This window comes from Heptranchias perlo, chromosome 3 (assembly GCF_035084215.1).
Source record: "Heptranchias perlo isolate sHepPer1 chromosome 3, sHepPer1.hap1, whole genome shotgun sequence".
NCBI lineage: Eukaryota > Metazoa > Chordata > Chondrichthyes > Hexanchiformes > Hexanchidae > Heptranchias > Heptranchias perlo.
This window is the reverse complement of record NC_090327.1, coordinates 62,766,533-62,787,188: the sequence shown is the minus strand read 5'-3', so window position 1 is coordinate 62,787,188 and position 20,656 is coordinate 62,766,533. Positions and strand designations below refer to the sequence as shown.

Genomic DNA, 20,656 nt, shown 5'->3' with positions numbered 1-20,656 from the left:
AGATTTGATAGCTATGTGGTTCTCACAGACCAGTTAGATCTTTCGACAGAGGACCAGCATAATTGTTTTTATGTCTACAGATTACTGCGGAGGAAAGAAGGTATTTAAGAAATAAATCATGCCACAGATTTATTACTTCACGTCGCTTTCGGTCATAAGATAAACAGTACAAATCTTAAGAGTCTTTACTGTAATGGTTCATGATATCATCTGAAGCTCTCAAGTATGTTGCAACCTTAAAACATAGTTCTCTCTATCTGTTATTCCCTGTTTGCTATGTTATAGTTGTAATAGTATAAAATGTGTGTAAACAGATCATCAAAAATAATAATTTTGTGAGAAATGTAAAATAGAATACAAAGATTACTATGTAGAATTGACTTCTATTGTACATAGAAATGAAATAGACCAACTGCTTTGCAGGGCTCTTTTTAGTTATACATTATTTTAAATCGGGTCACTTCAACTGGAAATCCTCCCATAAATCACCTAGATTTTTTAAAAGATCATTTTGGTTCAGGACCTCAAAATTAACTTTTGTGTAAATTCATTTTCTTGCTAATTACTGTTTTCCACATAGCTAGGATAAAATATTTGTGTGCTCCCATGGTAATTATCATCTCCTTGACAATATTTTGATGCAACTTTTGATCGTCTGTACCTCTTCATCATGGTCTGCCAATTAAGCTACCAATAAAATGTCCTCTCACAATTGCATTTCAAAGCTGGTCACATGCCAGCTTTACCAAAAAATGTTGCTCTTTCCTTAATGATCAAAAGTAGCCGATTTTCATTGAATTGGAAAAAGTTCTGGAAATATTTGAGATAAAATAAATACGTCATAGCAAAAAGAAATTTCAAATAGTACTGATATGCTAAATTGAAAAATGGTGTAACTTCAGCCCAATACTCTCAGTATATGAAATATTTAGTAGAGTATTTCTATTTGATAAAGCAATGTAATTCTTTAGGCAGTTTTATTTAAACTTCTCCTTCAACTTCTTAATCAGTGCATCTTCAGTTGTAGAATTAAGGATTGTTGCTTTGAATACATTTTTTATGTTGGAATTCAGTAATAGCTTAAATTACAATTGAAAGTGATGACAATTAAGAACTCATCTAGTAGAACATTGTTCTATTTTCTTCTCTGCCACTTTTCATTTGTGTAGAGTTATATCACAGAAATAATTCTTGTAAGGATATGCTATTTTTAGATATGTTCAAAACTCTGGGGATTAAATATCTTTGTTGGTAACCATTAGCTTCCATAGAAGTGAACAACTGATGCTTGCTTGCCAAGGATTATTTTTCATTGCTATAGTAACTGATTTCTTTACAGTATTGTTGTGTCTGTTTGAACTTGTTCAGGGGAAATGTGTAGTTAGTTTCATATGTCACGAGAAACCTGAAAATGAAAAATAATTATATACAGTAAGTAATTTAATATTGTTTGCTTTGTGAGAGAGCCTGGCCAACCAGACTGAATACAGAACAATTAAAGGGTGACTAATTGATTGTATAATACTTTGAAAAAAATAGCTAAAGAAAGTCCTAGAATTAATTTACTCCTTTTAAAAAAAATATCACTATGAATAACCATTCTATCTTTAGTCTTTAACGGCTCCTGCTATGGCTCAGCTGGTTAAGGCAGTTAGTAACCAAACTATATAAACCAAGGTGGTCCTAGGATAAACTCCTGATCTGTGCTGAGCTAGCTGGCCTTAGCTGGCACAGTTGTATTGGCCTAAGCACTGCTGGGTTGGGGAGGGAAAAATCAGCCAGTGCTTGCTCCTGGTTGTTATCCAGTGACATCTGATGGAAGTGTGGACGCCAGCTAAGGACAGCGTTGGGTTTATTGTAATTCCCCACAGGATCAAATAGCCTACTGATCTTCATGTTCAAGGCTCACACATAAATAATGGCCTCCTGGGTGGAGTACCACAGGGTTCCTGCTATGTATATTTCAGTAAGGAGGGATGGAGAGAAAATCGCAAGAAAAAAGAAAAATCTCATTGTGCAAGAGGATTTCAATTTTGTCACTGGCAGCGGCCCTCAGATAGGTCCTGGGATAGGGTGCAAAGTGAATGGGAGGGAGGGGGCTGATTGAGCGGGGGCTGGCAATGGTCTTTGGCACTACACTATGTAGAAACAAAGGCTGAAAATTCCTCGGAGCTGCTTCCACTTTGCCAGAAGTGTGACAGAAACCGAGTCTACGCGTGTAAACGGGGTTTCCGCCACACTTCTGGAGCAGTAATGCCGGTGGTGTGGGAGATGCTCCGAGGAAATACCCAGCCAAAGGGTTGTTTTATATGCATGATATGAACAAAACACTCATTTTTGGAAATGTTATAATCTGCAAACCCAGGATATGTCTTTCACATAGTGTGATTTACTGGCTGAATTCATAGGAGTGAATTTTATCCAGCGCAACCAATGTGCAAGATATAGCCTTTAGTTTCCATACCTAACCATTGAGAAGCTGGGATTACACAATTATTTAACAAGTACTTCAGTATAGGTACTTCTTAAAGTAACTGTATCAAGCTGATTACACCTGCTGGACCATCATTATTTGTAGCTTATCGAAATTAAAAAGGAACAAAAGATGTTGAAAAGAAAGAATCAATGAATTAACTTGGATTAATGGAGCACTTTATTATGTCATAGAATCATAGAAAATTTACGGCACAGGAGGCCATTCGGCCCATTGTGTCCGCGCCGACTGAGAAACGAGCCACCCAGCCTAATCCCACTTTCCCGCATTTGGTCCGTAGCCCTGCAGGTCACGGCTCTTCAGGTGCACATCAGATATTTTTTAAACGAGTTCAGGGTTCCTGCCTCTACCACCCTCTCAGGCTCCCACCACCCTCTGGGTGAAAAAATGTTTCCTAATTTCCGCTCTAATCCTTCTACCAATCACTTTAAATCTATGCCCCCTGGTTATTGACCCCTCTGCTAAGGGAAATAGGTCTTTCCTATCCACTCTATCTAGGCCCATCATAATTTTGTACACCTCAATCAAATCACCCCTCAGCTTCCTCAGAACATCCGAAAGCACCATAAAACCTGTGGGCTATTTTTGAAATATATACAATGTTGTCAGGTAGGCAAACCCACAAGTTATGTATGGAAAGGTTTCACAAACAGCGTATGAGACGAATGACTAGCTAGTTTCAGTGATGTTGATTGAGGAGGAATATTGGCCAGGACATTGGAAACACTTCCTGCTCTTCTTCAAGTAGTATCATGGGATCTTTCTGTGCCCACTTCACTGACAAGAACTTGGTTTACTGTCTTGTCTAAAAGATGTTGTCTCTGACAATGCAGCACTCCCTCGGTACTGCACTGTAGAAAAATAAAATAAAACCACATGAAGGAGAAAAACAGCATCCTAATTGCCAAAGATTCAGGCAACATGAGAAAGGTATTTTTGTGACTGCACAATTTCCTGAAGTCAGAAACAATCTCTTAGTACAAACTGGCCCTGGATAGTAACCCACAAATATAACTGACCCCTCTCCTAAAGTCCCCTCCTCTATGGAGTAGCCTATTTATAGTGAATATCTGGAATTTTTGTTTCTGCCTAAGCCCATAGGATGTAGTTGGGTATTGCTGCTCTCTATCTGTCTTTTCTAATGGGAGCAGGAAGGTTGCCTAGAACAGATAGATCATTGTCTTCATGGGACCAGTAAGACAGTGTTCAACCAGATTCCGGCTTTCTTGACAGGAGATGATTTCTCTATGACACCAGCTGTCATTCAAAATACAGTTCTGGCACATCGGAAGAATTATCACGAGCGAAAGGCAGAAACTTTAGTTAAGCTCGTAAGCAGTAGGTATTCCTGATAACTCCCCATATAACCTTTCTGATATTTAACAATGTTTTTAATTTTCCAGGCAAGATGTAATTTCAGGAATTCTTTAAAATTATTATTTTTTTAGAACTGGAAATTAGCTGTGCAACTAGTTGAAATTTCTTAATTCAGGTAAATGGTCATTTTTTGTCTTCAGATGTAACTCAGTTCTAGTTTAGTTTATGCTGCTTTGAGACTTTTTATTCGTTCATGGGATGTGGGCGTCGCTGGCGAAGCTGGCATTTATTGCCCATCCCTAATTGCCCTCGAGAAGGTGGTGGTGAGCCGCCTTCTTGAACCGCTGCAGTCCGTGTGGTGAAGGTTCTCTTGCCTGAATCTCAAGTGCAAAAGGCACTCCGTTTTCCAGTCTAAGCTCATTTCCATAATATTCACAATTCCAGGTGGAAACTCAGAAAGGTGTAGGAATGACACCACTGATAGGAGGGGAAAATTGTATATGAGTCAAACTTAAAGGGAGATTTTGCTGGGGAAGGATAAAAATTCAGAAAGCTTGTGGAGAGCCTTAAAAGGCATCTTAACCCATCAGCAATTTTTCAGCAATAGCTGACGGTCCAGGGGATTGAGATTTGCCAGGCCAAGATGAAGGGAAAGACAGGAGTCTCCAGACGAGCACTGGTGCAGTCCAGCACCTGGCCCTCTCTTTAATGGCTGCTCAAATCGAAGTGATACTGCATGCAATGATTGTGAGGTGAGCACAGCCCTAGCCCATGGGTCAGCACTGCAGCATGCCTGCAAGGCAGTGGAGCCAAATTTCAAGACTGTTACTATCCCTACACATGTGCAAGGTCTATGCTCCATGCTAGCCTCAGGTGTCCTCACAGCAGATGACACAGGTTAGCTACTGCCTCTCTGCTGACCTAGGTCCTGAAGTAGCTGGTGACATCTTGGCAGGTGCAGCCAAATACTGGCTGCTGATCACGCTAACAGGCCGTCTTTCATGCAGTGCCAAGTAAAGTACGACATGCTGTGATTGGGGTGCTTCTGTAAAGCCTTCCAGCAGAATGGTTAGTCAGGCCTTCACATCTCCTAATGATGCCATCGGGATTTCTTTTGGGAAGAGAAGCCGGTAGCCACACAATGTCTGTTGAATCAAGGTATGTTGCCTCTGTGAGGGTATGCAGGTGCTGACAGGGGGACATGGAGCACTTCTTGGGAATTTGACTAGCCTGGTATCTCTTGTAGTACCTTTCCCTCTGATCATATCAGCTCAAGACTTCCTACGTTACTTGAAGAGGAACAATTTGCAGGACTATGGGGAAAGAGCAGAAGGGTGGGATTAACTGGATATCTCTTTCAAAGAGACGGCACAGGCATGATGGGCTGAATGGCCTCTTTCTGTGCTGTATGATTCTATGATACTAGAAAACCCTCTGGTGCCAATAATGGGAATGAAGGCTCTTGAAAGTCAAAACTCCAGCTGGAATTTTTTTAAAAAATAAGAAGGAGGGCCTTTAAAAGGTCAAAAACACTTGTAAAATATGCTGTCCTTTTAATGGCACTCCTTCCTGCAAATCTGTCCGAGGTCTGCCTCCCAACAGGTTTCCATGGATGTGCTGGAGACTCAGGCTGGAAAATAGTGCGGCCCTACACTGAAAACCATGTGAAAATGAAGCTCCAGCTAATGGTAAAACAGTGCAGTTGTAGGAGTGACTGTGTGTTGTGGTGGTGATGCCCAAATTAGGAGTCCATGACACGCACAACAAATGTAATCTTACTAGTAGATACCCCATGGCATTGCTTATAGTTAGTCAGACGTTTCGTTATTTTATAACGAGGGGTGTATCCACTGAGCTGCCTTTAAAAGACACAAAAGACAACTCATTGGTTAAATTTATTTATGTTATTGTGAAATAGGTAATTTTGATTTTTTTTAAATGTTGTTTAAATCCTTATTTTGGATATTAGAAATTTGAGGAAAAAAATGGTGCTGAAAAAAATTTCAGGGAGCATTTTGAGCTATCGTTGGGAACCCAGTGGCCACATTGCACAATTACAGAGTAATATATTTTCACTATAAAATGGCAGCTATTGTGTGACAAAGGCTATGACAGGGAAGAATGACACTGTTAACACTGAAAATACCTATCACAGCACTACCAAGAGTAGTAACAGGTACTGTTTATTTTTATTTGTTCATGGGATGTGGGCGTCGCAGGCGAGGCCGGCATTTATTGCCCATCTCTAATTGCCCTTGAGAAGGTGGTGGTGAGCCGCCTTCTTGAACCGCTGCAGTCCGTGTGGTGACGGTTCTCCCACAGTGCTGTTAGGTAGGGAGTTCCAGGATTTTGACCCAGCGACAATGAAGGAACGGCGATATATTTCCAAGTTGGGATGGTGTGTGACTTGAAGGGGAACGTGCAGGTGGTGTTGTTCCCATGTGCCTGCTGCCCTTGTCCTTCTAGGTGGTAGAGGTCGCGGGTTTGGGAGGTGCTGTCGAAGAAGGCTTGGCGAGTTGCTGCAGTGCATCCTGTGGATGGTACACACTGCAGCCACTGTGCGCCGGTGGTGAAGGGAGTGAATGTTTAGGGTGGTGGATGGGGTGCCAATCAAGTGGGCTGCTTTGTGCTTAATGGTGTTGAGCTTCTTGAGTGTTGTTGGAGCTGCAGTCATCCAGGCAAGTGGAGAGTATTCCATCACACTCCTGACTTGTGCCTTGTAGATGATGGCAAGGCTTTGGGGAGGCAGGAGGTGAGTCACTCACCGCAGAATACCCAGCCTCTGACCTGCTCTTGTAGCCACAGTATATGTGGCTGGTCCAGTTAAGTTTCTGGTCAGTGGTGATCCCCAGGATGTTGATGGTGGGGGATTCGGCGATGGTAATGCCGTTGAATGTTAAGGGGAGGTGGTTAGACTGTCTCTTGATGGAGAGAGTCATTGCCTGGCCCTTGTCTGGTGCAAATGTTATCTTATCAGCCCACGCCTGGATGTTGACCAGGTCTTGCTACATGCGGGCATGGACTGCTTCATTATCTGAGGGGTTGCGAATGGAACTGAACACTGTGCAATCATCAGCGAACATCCCCATTTCTGACCTTATGATGGAGGGAAGGTCATTGATGAAGCAGCTGAAGATGGTTGGGCCTAGGACACTGCCCTGAAGAACTCCTGCAGCAATGTTCTGGGGCTGAGATGATTGGCCTCCAACAACCACTACCATCTTCCTTTGTGCTAGGTATGACTCCAGCCACTAGAGAGTTTTCCCCCTCATTCTCATTGACTTCAATTTGACTAGGGCTCCATGGTGCCACACTCAGTCGAATGCTGCCTTAATGTCAAGGACAGTCACTCTGACCTCACCTCTGGAATTCAGTACTTTTGTCCATGTTTGGACCAAGGCTGTAATGAGGTCTGGAGCCGAGTGGTCCTGGCGGAACCCAAACTGAGCATCGGTGAGCAGGTTATTGGTGAGTAAGTGCCGCTTGATAGCACTGTCAACGAAACCTTCCATCACTTTGCTGATGTGGGTACTTATAAAGTGTTTTTGATGAAACTTGTGCTCTACCTACCATACTTAATATATTAATGATAGATTTTAACAATAACTTTGGTAATTAATAGTTCAAAATATAAAAAACATAAATTCAGCAAGAAAAGTTTGTAATGGGTGAATTACCCTTTGTAAGAATGCTTTCTGAAACTGTATAACAGTCTCATTAGTTTGAAGAATACCAAGTCCTGGTTATTGGCATGATGAGTACGATAGACTTTGTCTTATATCACTTTTAGTATCGACCATGTATCAAATTGAACCACCTCCCTCAAGCAGGTAATAAAGGTAAATCTTCCAACTCATCTATCATCAGAAGCCACAAGAACTCCAAAGTTGCTCTGGAACCCTGCTTTTAATTCTTTAAATATTCTGATATGAGCTTTCAAATAAATTTTCATTTGTAACTGAAGTTGACCATGCTACATATGCAAATATCCAAATAAATATATTTTTGCACGAATGAAGATGGACAGGATTCCGACAATTCAGTCAGCTAGTAAAAGTCTGAAGATTCGCTGAATTCATGAAGTTCTGAATAATCAGCTAAGGTGTAACTGGACAGTTGCAAATGAATCAAAAATTCATAAACCAATTAGCTCTTTCAGATTACAGGAAACCTGCATTATTCACACCAATACAGCAATTAGAAACTTAAATCAACAAACTAATCTGCCATAGCATCAAAGACTCTGTCTGCTTCTTTAACTAAAATGAAACAAAGTAATAAAAAATTTCTAACATACAAATAGACTGTTGGGAAGGAAACACTGGAGATGCCGGTGATGGACTGGGGTGGACAAATGTAAGGAATCTTACAACACCAGGTTATAGTCCAACAATTTTATTTTAAAATCACAAGCTTTCGGAGATTATCCCCTTCGTCAGGTGAGTGAATCAATGACATTCCCTATTTTTTAGCCATTAAATTGTCCATTGATTTTAAAATAAAATTGTTGGTCTATAACCTGGTGTTGTAAGATTCCTTACATTATTCCTGAAGCTAGAAAGAGTAACACATTTTTTTACATTTTATTAACTCATGTATCAGGTCCTAATATAGGATCACCCAGTAGAGAACAGCACAATAATAAATCAAAGGAAACTGACTAAAAAGCACATAATCCTGAAACTCCTGAAAAACTCTTCCCAGTGTTGGAGGGCAGATCAGAGATCTGTGTTTTGGAGGTCAACACATCCGATTTGTGGTGCTTTCAACTTTCTGTCCATTGATTTTAATGGCTAAAAAATAGGGAATGTCATGAGTCAGGCAAGCTGGCCTCAAGCACCCTAATCTCTGATCAGTGTTCCTATCAAGAGAAATGCCACTCTAGGAGTGGAATTTTGTAATTTCAGGTCTATATTGTTCAGTGCAGTTTATTTGAAGTACTAACTTGCTGTATCTTACAGGTATTGACAATCGGGCAGTGAGGAGGAAGATCTTGCGTCAAGTCCTAGTTGTTCTAGAAAAGGAACGGCAACTACCTGTAAGTAGAATCATAGAATGGTTACAGCTTGAAGGAGGCCATTCGGCCCGTCGAGTTCATGCCGGCTCTCTGCAAGAGCAATCCAGCTAGTCCCACTCCCCCATCCTTTCCCCATTGCCCTGCAAATTTTTTCCCTTCAAATACTTGTCAAATTCCTTTTTGATAGCTGAGACCATAGCACCATGGGTGGCTCAGCTGTATGGGGGGGAGGGGGAGAGGAGGAGAAAGGTCAGCAGAGCAATAGTGATCGGGGATTCTATAGTTAGGGGAACAGACAGGCGTTTCTGCGGCCACAGACGCAATTCCAGGATGGTATGTTGCCTCCCTAATGCCAGGATCAAGGAGGTCATGGTCCATATCAGTACCAACGACATAGGTAGAAAGAGGGATGAGGTCCTGCAGGAAGATTTTAAGGAGTTAGGAAAGAGTGTAAGAAGCAGGACCTCAAAGGTAGTAATCTCTGATGAATGTGTAGCTGGAGTGATGCTGCAGGAGGGAAGGCTTTAGATTCCTGGGGCATTGGGACCGGTTCTGGGGGTGATGGGACCTGTACAAGCTGGATGGGCTGCACCTCAACAGGGCCAGGACCAATGTCCTTGTGGGGAGGTTTGCTAGTGCAGTTGGGGAGAGTTTAAACTAGCTTGGCAGGGGAATGGGAACCTGAGTGTAGATTCAGATGGGACAGAATCAGAACTGGAGATTGAAGACAGAAAATTAGTAAATGACTTAGGAAGGCAGAGGAAGCAAAGGTTAGAACATAAACAGCAAGTGAGTTTGGCAGTGCTTAAAGGTATATACCTCAATGCAAGGAGTATAGTGAATAAGGCAGATGAGCTGAGGGCACAGATAGGCACGTGGCAGTACGATATCTTAGCTATTACAGAAACATGGCCTATAGAGGGGTAGGAATGGCAGCTCAACATTCCTGGTTACAGGGTTTTTAGATGAGAAAGAAAAGGGGATAAAAAAGGAAGGGGTGGCAATTTTGATTGAAGAAACAATTATAGCTGTGAGGAGGGATGATATGTTAGAAGGATCATCAAATGAGGATGAGCTAAGGAACAAAGAAGAGGCAGTCACACTACTGGGACTATACTATAGACTCCCAAATAGTCAGAGGGAGATAGAAGAGCAAATATGTCGGCAAATTTCTAAGAAGTGCAAAAATAGTAGGACAGTAATAGTAGGGGATTTCAACGACCCTAATATTAACTGGGACACAAACAGTGTGAAGGGTATGGAGGGCACAAAATTCTTAAATTGCATTCAGGAGAACTTTTTTAGCCAGTACGTAGGAAGCCCAACAAGAGAGGGGGCAGTTCTGGATTTAGTTTTTAGGAAATGAGGCTGGGCAGGTGGAAGGAGTATCAGTGGGAGAGAGTTTTGCTGGTAGTGATCATAATTCAGTTAGATTAGCATAGTTATGGAAAAGGACAAAGATAAAACAGGAGTTAAAGTTCTCAATTGGGGAAAGGCCAATTTTACTAAGCTAAGAAGTGATTTAGCAAAAGTGGACTGGAAACAGCTGCTTGAAGGTAAATCAATGTCAGAGCAGTGGGAGGCATTCAAGGGGAAGATTCGAGGGGTGCAGAGTAAACATGTTCCCATAAAGAAAAAGGGTGGGGCTGCCAAATCTAGAGCCCCCTGGATGTCAAGGAACATACAGGGTAAGATAAGGCAAAAAAGGAAAGCTTATGTCAGACACCGAGAACTCAATACTACAGAAAGCCTAGAGAAGTATAAAAAGTGCAGGGTGAAATTAAAAAAGGAAATTAGGAAAGCAAAAGAGAGGGCATGAAAAAATATTGGCAAGTAAACTCAAGGAAAACCAAAAGATTTTTTATAAATACATTAAGAGCAAGAGGATAACTACGGAAAGAGTAGGGCCTATTAGAGACCAAAAAGGTAACCTTGTTGTGGAGGCAGAAGATGTTGGTATGGTTCTTAATGAATACTTTGCATCTGTCTTCACAAAAGAGAAGGATGATGCAGATATTGTAGTTGAGGAGGATTGTGAAATATTGGATGGGATAAACTTAGAGAGAGAGGAAGTATTAAGCAAATTAGCATCTTTAAAAGTAGATAAATCACCAGGACTGGATGAAATGTATCCCAGGCTGTTAAAAGAAGCAAGGGAGGAAATAGCAGAGGCTGTGACCATCATTTTCCACTCCTCACTGGATACAGGCGTAGTGCCAGAGGATTGGAGGACTGCTAACGTTGTACCATTGTTTAAAAAGATAGACCGAGTAATTACAGGCCAGGAAGTCTAACCTCGGTGGTGGACAGATTATTGGAATCAATTCTGAGGGACAGGATAAACGGTCACTTAGAAAGGCACTGAGTAATCAAGCACAGTCAGCATGGATTTGTTAATATGGGAACATGAGTAGGCCATTCAGCCCCTCATGCCTGCTCCGCCATTTGATAAGATCATGGCTGATCTGCGATCTAACTCCATATACTTGCCTTTGGCCCATATCCCTTAATACCTTTGGTTGCCAAAAAGCTATCTATCTCACATTTAAATTTAGCAATTGAGCTCGTATCAATTGCTGTTTGCGGAAGAAAGTTCCAAACTTCTAAACCCTTTGTGTAGAAATGTTTTCCAATCTCGCTCCTGAAAGGTCTGGCTCTAATTTTTAGACTGTGTCCCCGACTCCTAGAATCCCCAACCAGCAGAAATAGTTTCTCTCTATCCACCCTATCTGTTCCCCTTAATATCTTATAAACTTCAATCAGATCACCCCTTAACCTTCTAAACTGTAGAGAATACAACCCCAATTTGTGTAATCTCTCCTCGTAACTTAACCCTTGAAGTCCGGGTATCATTCTAGTAAACCTACGCTGCACTCCCTCCAAGGCCAAATTGCCCCCTTATACTCTAGATATAAAGGCCAGCATTCCATTAGCCTTATTGATTATTTTCTGCACCTGTTCATGACACTTAAATGATCGATGTACCTGAACCCCTAAGTCCCTTTGGACATCCACTGTTTTTAACTTTTTACCATTTGGAAAGGACCCTGTTTTATCCTTTATTAATCCAAAGTGGATGACCTCACATTTGTCTGCATTGAATTCCATCTGCCACAGTTTTGCCCATTCACCTTTAATCTATCAATATCCCTTTGTAATTTTATGTTTCCATCTACACTGCTTACAATGTCACCAATCTTTGTAAGGAATCTTACAACACCAGGTTATAGTCCAACAAATTTATTTTAAAATCACAAGCTTTCGGAGATTATCCCCTTCGTCAGATGAATGAGTGAAAAGGTTCTCAAATCGCATATCTTATACTATGTTGGGACAGCATCACACCAATCAAAAGGTGTCGTTGTTATTCAAACAGGCCAGTCACGGAGAACAGCACGTCCCAGTACACTGGATATACATTGTGTCGATTACACAGGCAGGCAGAAAGAAACTCAAAATGGCAGAGAGAGAGAGAGAGAATATTAAAAAACATATAATTTTTTTCCCCCTTTTTGCTGGTGGGGTTACGTGTAGCGTGACATGAACCCAAGATCCCGGTTGAGGCCGTCGTTTGATAGCCAAGTTCCGCACCCATGGCTTAATAATCATAGAGACCAATACCGATAAAGTCCATGCAACATTGGTCCGGCACTTAATACACAGCCTTTCGGGTATTTAACTTCCATGATGTTCTGTGCGTATGCCTAACCCGTAACTCTCAGGTTACATGTTACAGATTTTGGGTGCAAAGTGCCCTATCTTTATGCTATTCGGCTGTTGAGGCGGCACATACGCATTTCTGTTATAAATTATCCCACCCTGTGCTTCTGGGCTGTGTCGAACACTATGTGGACATACAGTGACAGCATGTTTAATAACACATACTTTTAATTTTGTTCCAGCCAAATTCCCTTTAAATATTTTTTTTTCAGCATATGGTAACATATTGTGATGGGATATGTGCATTCCGTCCTTCATTACCCCAATATTCTTGTTACACCTCTCGTCCTTGGGTTTCGGGTGCCATTACCACTATTGCTAGTACCAACCCTAGGAGCCCTCCTCCGTCAGGTTTACACTCCACTTGAGTGGGGTACACCCGCACCATTGCCCTGAATTGGCAAGGGGTGATGTTCTTGTTTGGTAACAGCCGCTTGGAGGTACCACCTCCATCATGCCCACAGGTCAGGCTCACCCTCAGTTTGTTGATTCGTTATTCATAAGGGTACTTCCCCTGCCTGTATCTGGGCTAGGTTCTCTCGTGTCTGTTCCACAATCCAGTTACCATATGTACTGCAGATGTCATTAGCAGCCGCCTGCTAAGATACGTTATTCCTCTTTTATTAATTTATTAATGGTTTGGGCATGTGTTTCTAGCACTGTAGCTATCCTGTGCAAATGTATGATCAGTATTTGATCCTCAGACAATTCCTTATCTGTGTTTTCATTTATTTTTTAAAAAATATATCTTTAATGCGAGACCCTAAATCTCTGACCTTTTAATCTAATGTTACGAAATCAATGTTACTGTCCGATACAATATTTACAGTCAACTCCAATATCCCAAAATTTATTTATTTTACGTAATTTCTTCTTGAACCGCTTTTATTTCCCAAAATATCCCACTACATTGTGCCCGAGTCCCTTCTATCATTTCACAATTATCCCAACTTGAGAGCAGTATTGTTGGACTGACAAGATTTGTCAATGTAAAATTTTTTTTTTCGAAAAGAATTCTTGATACACAGCAATCAATAGGAACCATTTAGACTGGACTTCTTTTATTTTAAAATATAATTTGATTATCCCCTTAAATTACCAGTAAATTTTTCTCCCTCGAGTGCTTGAATAGCAACTCATATAAATTTTTCTTATCAATTCCAATTTCAGAAACAAATTATGTCCAGGCTTTGTGGTTTTTATAGTAGAGATGAAGTGCTCATAATTTTTTTTTGGATGTAACTCCCATATCTTCCCACCTCGAGCACTCTGTCTCAGAAGACAATAAATGGGTTAAAACAAAACAAATCAAAATGTTTTCAAAGGAAGAGAATCAGGTTGATATCACCACGCTGTGACATTTGGTATCTGCTGATGTCTGCAGCTAAAGTCTTAAATCTTTAACATCACTGGATCGTTTCATGCACCAAATTTGTCCAGCAAAGGTTGCATCGTAACTTTGTAATTGGTAATCCTGCAACATCAACACTCATGTGGTCCCAAAAACCAGGGTCACCTATTTTAAAAGAAACACAGAAAATCCATTGCGGCTCTTCTTGAGAGTCCAAGGGGTTAATTTGTCAAATCATCTTTTATTATTTATTTTGTCCAAAGGAATAATCCCTTTACCCGAAACCAAATCAGAAAACAAAACAGGAGAGAGGAATTGCCTAGTCTCTTTCTCTTTCTCTCTCTCTCTCTGGAGCACGCAGCCTGTCTGAAATAAACACTGTGTCTCCCACATACAGATGTACGTGGGACTGCGGACTGGAATTTCTAACTCCAAGTCCTAATCTCCGTGTTTTCAAGATGTCCAAATCTATCTCTTTTACGATTATCCACCTCCATTCCATGTCTCGCTTTGTTTTAACACTTGAGTTAGGAGGTGTTGATATAATTGTTGAATTTTCTTAGCATTCTCAACGCGAGTTATATAATTTGTCAGGGAAGGTCTCCCCTCGTTGGTCAGATTTGTATTGTATCTATTATTCGTGAATAGCCCCCGAACTTGTCGAAGTTCCTTATCATACTGTGGCGGGGTAAAACTGATAGGCGTTTAGTACCCTGTGTCAGTACACAGCTCAAGTAATGGACTTCCAATTGTCTAACATATGCTTTCTTTTGATACGATTTGTTTTACATTTCTTTCTTATCAATTTTTTTTTCCACTGTAGCATTGTCTGGGTGCCTTTGGCATTTCCAAGTAATTGGGTCAACTTTAATAATATAACCTATATCAATTGTTACCTCATGTTCATCTGTGTAATGGTTAGCCTCAGACAGTTCTCAACCGACTGGGTCATTTCTATCTGTTTGAACTGCTCTTGGCATGATAGTCTGGCTTCTTGGGATGGAAGGGGTTAACATTAACTTGCTCTTGTGGTAGGAGTAATTTGATACTACTCCATCTGAGATTAAGTTTCCACAATCAAAATTTCTCTTCACACAGTTTTGACTGATTTTTTTTTTCACTTCTCACATTTGTGGATTGCTTTCACTTTATCTTTTTACACTATTTTTGAGATTTATTTTAATCATAGTGTTTAATCAATCACAATAGCACAAAATGCTTCGAAGATCAGTTTAATTTATAACTAGAGATCATCCTGCAATTGTAACTTGTAATTCTTTAAATCTGCACTTTATCTTTCTTTACAATTAAAACCTCATTTTGTCTTGGTGAATTGGAAACAGATATCGGTGTCCTTGGGAAGGTTAAACTTTTCTAAGCATATGTCAACGTACTTTTCACATAAAATTTTTTTTTTTTAAATTCATACCGGGAAACAACATCTCCCATCGTACATTTTAGTTTATAGTTAGTCTTCGTAAGTTTTATAATTTGCTCGTCATACACAACTATAGCTTTCCAATTCATTTTTTTTTACATACTTTTAGTGGGTATGATTGTGACCAACTCTCCGAGCTGTTCCAGGTTTCCGACTTTTCCTATCACGGTGATACCAGCTAGCTTTTTTTTTTATCTGTCCCGTTATTTTTTTTTAACCACAGCCAATCACAAGATAAAAATTCAAAATGCCAATTTTTAGAAGATCCCATGTCTGGAATTTGACATGCTCACATTTTATAAGAATCAGAATTTAATCGGTCACTTAACCTCAATAACTCCAATTTTAATTCAGCAATCTCAGAATTAAACACAAGACAAAACAAATACATAAACACGTAAGACGCAGTAAGAAGGGGCGTGGCCCACAACACCGAAAAAACACTCACAATCAGGACAGGCTTTTTAAAGAGACAGTACACCCTTTCTTTTCCGGGTCTCTGTCTTTTAAACATTTTAATTGATTCTTTTTTCTAATTCCCTTATCCTAGTTTCTAATTCCCTAATTTTATCCTTATCTTCGCTCCACTTTCTAGTGGAGGTGCCTTCTAATTCCCTAAGGTTCCAGCTTGTTGGTGGACTAGTAATACACCCGCCTTTTTTGTTTTATCCTTCTTTTCCCCGTCTATCCACTTTCTCTGTTGTTCTAAGGTCTGAGAAATATCCCAGCCATCCTTTTGCATCTGCTTAATCAACGAGTGTCTATCTGTCATATACTTTTCAATAAGGGAACCTGCAGGTCCCCATCTAGGTTGTTCACTTGTCATCTTTACTATCGTGCTCTGTTCTCGCTATATCCTTCGGGTCACGGTCTACCCACCGGGCTTTCTTTTCTCTCAAACTTTCGGGTCCCGGTCTCACACCGGATTTTCTTTTCTGATATATCAGCCTCTCGCTATATCTCTCCTTCGGGTCCCGGCCTCTCGCCGGATTTTCTTTTCTCTCAAACTTTCGGGTCCTGGCCCCGGGACTTCGCCGGTACTTAATCACCGATCACTGTCGGTATTGCTGGTGTACAGCCAGCCGTAATCACCGGTCACTGCCGGTCACGCCAGACTTACTTTTCCCTCCCAAACTTTCTAAACTTTCTGAAATCCCAGCCCGAACTCCACTCCAGATTTTACTTTCAGTTGCAACTATATACTCACGGCCACAATTACCAGTTTGGTAATGCGCTTCCTCCCATGGGGTTCGGTTCGAGGTTGTATGATCAGACAATACACATCGTAAATTAACATATGCTTTAACTTATGCTCTAATCTCTGCGTTTGTTCGCCACTACAGAGTTTGGTACCGGATGGTTCTGGTTACTCGTGCTTCACAATTAGTCGATCAGCACAAGCAACCAGCTCTTAGTTATACCCAACAGTCCCATAAATTCTCTTAACTTACCCCCCCCGTGTTAACTGCACTGTTGGCTTAGTCTGACTCCCACAGTTCAATGATCTCTATTCCAGTTCGCTGATCGAGGCCAACCGATCAGCTCACCAGTAGTGAGATCCTGCCGACTACGCCAATTGTTGTGGGAAAAAAGCACCACTCGGAGTCAGACTTAAAGATTCAACATGCAGTTTATTGGACAAAGCTTTGGGAGAAGACTGGACATTCCGCAATGCACGCAGCTAACTTCTCAACTTTAAAATGGTTGTCATGCTTTTTTACACCTTCGAAATACAGATTTTCAGTAGCTTTTACATCATTAATCTTGATTACACACATTAACCAATTAAGTCCGCACAGCAACAACGGACAGTTTACACATTAACCAATTAAGTCCGAACAACTATTATCACCTTAAGACAGTATGCCTTTGTTTCACGCAGTCTGGTTCTATAGTTTTATCAGTTCGTTGTGAAATGTCTTTTGTATTCCCAGTCTGTAAGCCAGTTCTGGAATGTACAGACTCAACACTTTTAACTGTCTTTCCCACAGTCACAGAATCCATTTTGTTTAGTAGTGTCCATTTTATTAGTAGTCAAGTGTTATGTTTAAGCTTTAATTAGGGTTAGTCTAATCTACACAAAGCGCATTTCAGTGTGGTTTTAGGGTAAAGACCACCGCCATGTACCCAATAGTCACTTCATTGTTGCCTTTAACCCAACAGCCCAAATTTTACGCTAACAGATAGATGTTCACGCACAGTTAAGCTGTTAACTAAATCTGGTTCATTACTCATTACTAAATCTTTTGTAAACAATTTTACAACACCAAGTTATAGTCCAGCAATTTTATTTTAAATTCACAAGCTTTCGGAGGCTTCCTCCTTCGTCAGGTGAACGATGTGAAAATGAAAACCTCGAAATGAAATCGCATTTATAATTCACAGAACAATGCTTGGTGAGTACAGACAGTTTTTTCAACTGCCCGTTGCCAAGGCAATCAGTGTGCAGACAGACAGGTGTTACCTGCCGGGTCTCACAGAATATACAAATCACCAAAAAAAAACAACAAACAAAAAAAAACAGAGATAGAGAGGTAGAAACATAGAAAAGACAGCAACTGACCCGTTATATTAAAAACAGATAACATTTGTTCGCTGGTGGGGTAACGTGTAGCGTGACATGAACCCAAGATCCCGGTTGAGGCCGTCCTCATGGGTGCGGAACTTGGCTATCAATTTCTGCTCGACGATTTTGCGTTGTCGTGTGTCTCGAAGGCCGCCTTGGAGTACGCTTACCCGAAGGTCGGTGGATGAATGTCCATGACTGCTGAAGTGTTCCCCGACTGGGAGGGAACCCTCCTGTTTGGCGATTGTTGCGCGGTGTCCGTTCATCCGTTGTCGCAGCGTCTGCATGGTCTCGCCAATATACCATGCTCTGGGGCATCCTTTCCTGCAACGTATGAGGTAGACAACGTTGGCCGAGTCACAGGAGTATGAACCATGCACCTGGTGGGTGGTGTCCTCTCGTGTGATGGTGGTATCTGTGTCGATGATCTGGCATGTCTTGCAGAGGTTACCGTGGCAGGGTTGTGTGGTGTCGTGGACGCTGTTCTCTTGAAAGCTGGGTAATTTGCTGAGGAGGTCTAACACGGGACGCAACCAACAGAGTACCCTTTGTCGTCCAGTACTTCCCCGGAGCGGAGAAACTACGCCATGTTCTCCGCAGCCTTCAACATGTCATCAATGAGGACAAACACCTCGCTATGGCCATCCCCACACCTCCACTACTCGCCTTTAAACAGCCACCCAACCTCAAACAGACCATCGTTCGCAGCAAATTACCCAGCTTTCAAGAGAACAGCGTCCACGACACCACACAACCCTGCCACGGTAACCTCTGCAAGACATGCCAGATCATCGACACAGATACCACCATCACACGAGAGGACACCACCCACCAGGTGCATGGTTCATACTCCTGTGACTCGGCCAACGTTGTCTACCTCATACGTTGCAGGAAAGGATGCCCCAGAGCATGGTATATTGGCGAGACCATGCAGACGCTGCGACAACGGATGAACGGACACCGCGCAACAATCGCCAAACAGGAGGGTTCCCTCCCAGTCGGGGAACACTTCAGCAGTCATGGACATTCATCCACCGACCTTCGGGTAAGCGTACTCCAAGGCGGCCTTCGAGACACACGACAACGCAAAATCGTCGAGCAGAAATTGATAGCCAAGTTCCGCACCCATGAGGACGGCCTCAACCGGGATCTTGGGTTCATGTCACGCTACACGTTACCCCACCAGCGAACAAATGTTATCTGTTTTTAATATAACGGGTCAGTTGCTGTCTTTTCTATGTTTCTACCTCTCTATCTCTGTTTTTTTTTGTTTGTTGTTTTTTTTTTGGTGATTTGTATATTCTGTGAGACCCGGCAGGTAACACCTGTCTGTGCACACTGATTGCCTTGGCAACGGGCAGTTGAAAAAACTGTCTGTACTCACCAAGCATTGTTCTGTGAATTATAAATGCGATTTCATTTCGAGGTTTTCATTTTCACATCGTTCACCTGACGAAGGAGGAAGCCTCCGAAAGCTTGTGAATTTAAAATAAAATTGCTGGACTATAACTTGGTGTTGTAAAATTGTTTACAATTGTCAACCCCAGTCCATCACCGGCATCTCCACATCATTACTAAATCTAGTATGGCTTGCCTCCTTGTTGCCTCTAGGACATACTGCTGTAGAAAACAATCCCGGACACACTCAAGAAATTCACTACCTTTCTGACTGTTGCTAGTCTGCTTTCCCCAATCTATGTGAACGTTAAAGTCCCCCATTAAGACCACCATACCTTTGTTACATGCTTATCTAATCTCTGCATTTATACAATCTAGTACTTCAGAGCTGCTGCCAGGAGTCCTATACACAACTCCCACTATAGTCTTGGATCCTTTCCTATTTCTCAATTCAACCCATAAGGTCTCTGTTGGCTGATTAACCCTCGTTATATCCTCCTTTATCATTGAAGTGATTTCATCTCTAATCACTAAGGCTACTCCTCCCCCTCTTCCATTTTCCCTATCTCTCCTGTAGACCTTATAACCTGGTATATTTAGTTCCCAATCCTGACCATCCTGCAGCCATGTCTCAGTAATAGCTATCATGTCATACCCTCCAATTTGAATTGGAACCTGTCGTTCATTTAATTTATTCCTTATACTCCATGCATTTGTATATAGAACTCTTAGTTGGGCCACACACCCCAGCCTGACCTTCAGCTTTGATGCTGGGTTAATCGCCTTACGCCTTCTAGTTTTCACTTGATCTGCAGTGTCTAAAGTACACTTTCTTTCTGCTGCTCTTCACTCTTCCCTTTTACTTGTTCTTGAACAACTGTTTGTACTATTTGTATTGTAAATTTCCCCTGGGTCTTCCCCTCTCTTGCTGCTCTCAATTTTACTCCCTTTTGACTCCCCGCTCAGGTTCCCATCCCCCTGCCACTCTAGTTTAAACCTTCCCCAACAGCACTAGCAAACACCCCCACATGGACATTGGTCCTGGTCCTGCTCGGGTGTAACCCGTCCCACTTGTACAGGTCCCACCTTCCCCAGAACCGGTCCCAATGTCCCAGGAATCTAAATCCCTCCCTCCTACACCATCCCTGCAGCCATGCATTCATCCTGTCTATTCTCCTGTTCCTATACTCAATAGCACATGGCACTGGTAGTAATCCTGAGATCACTACCTTTGAGGTCCTGCTTTTTAATTTATTTCCTAACTCCTTAAATTCACCTTACAGGACCTCATCCCTTTTTTTATACCTATGTGGTATCAATATGGACCACAACTACTGGCTGTTCACCCTCCCCCT

The 20,656-nt window shown here is 41.6% G+C and overlaps 1 long non-coding RNA gene across 1 annotated transcript; it reads right to left on the bottom strand.

Annotated features, from left to right (window-relative positions):
• Positions 1–13,237: 13,237 nt before the first annotated feature.
• On the bottom strand, positions 13,238–17,515 carry LOC137314897 (uncharacterized). The gene is made up of 2 exons (XR_010961246.1): positions 15,441–17,515; positions 13,238–14,064 (listed from the first exon to the last, which is right to left on the bottom strand). It is a non-coding gene; the product is annotated as an uncharacterized lncRNA (long non-coding RNA).
• Positions 17,516–20,656: the final 3,141 nt, after the last annotated feature.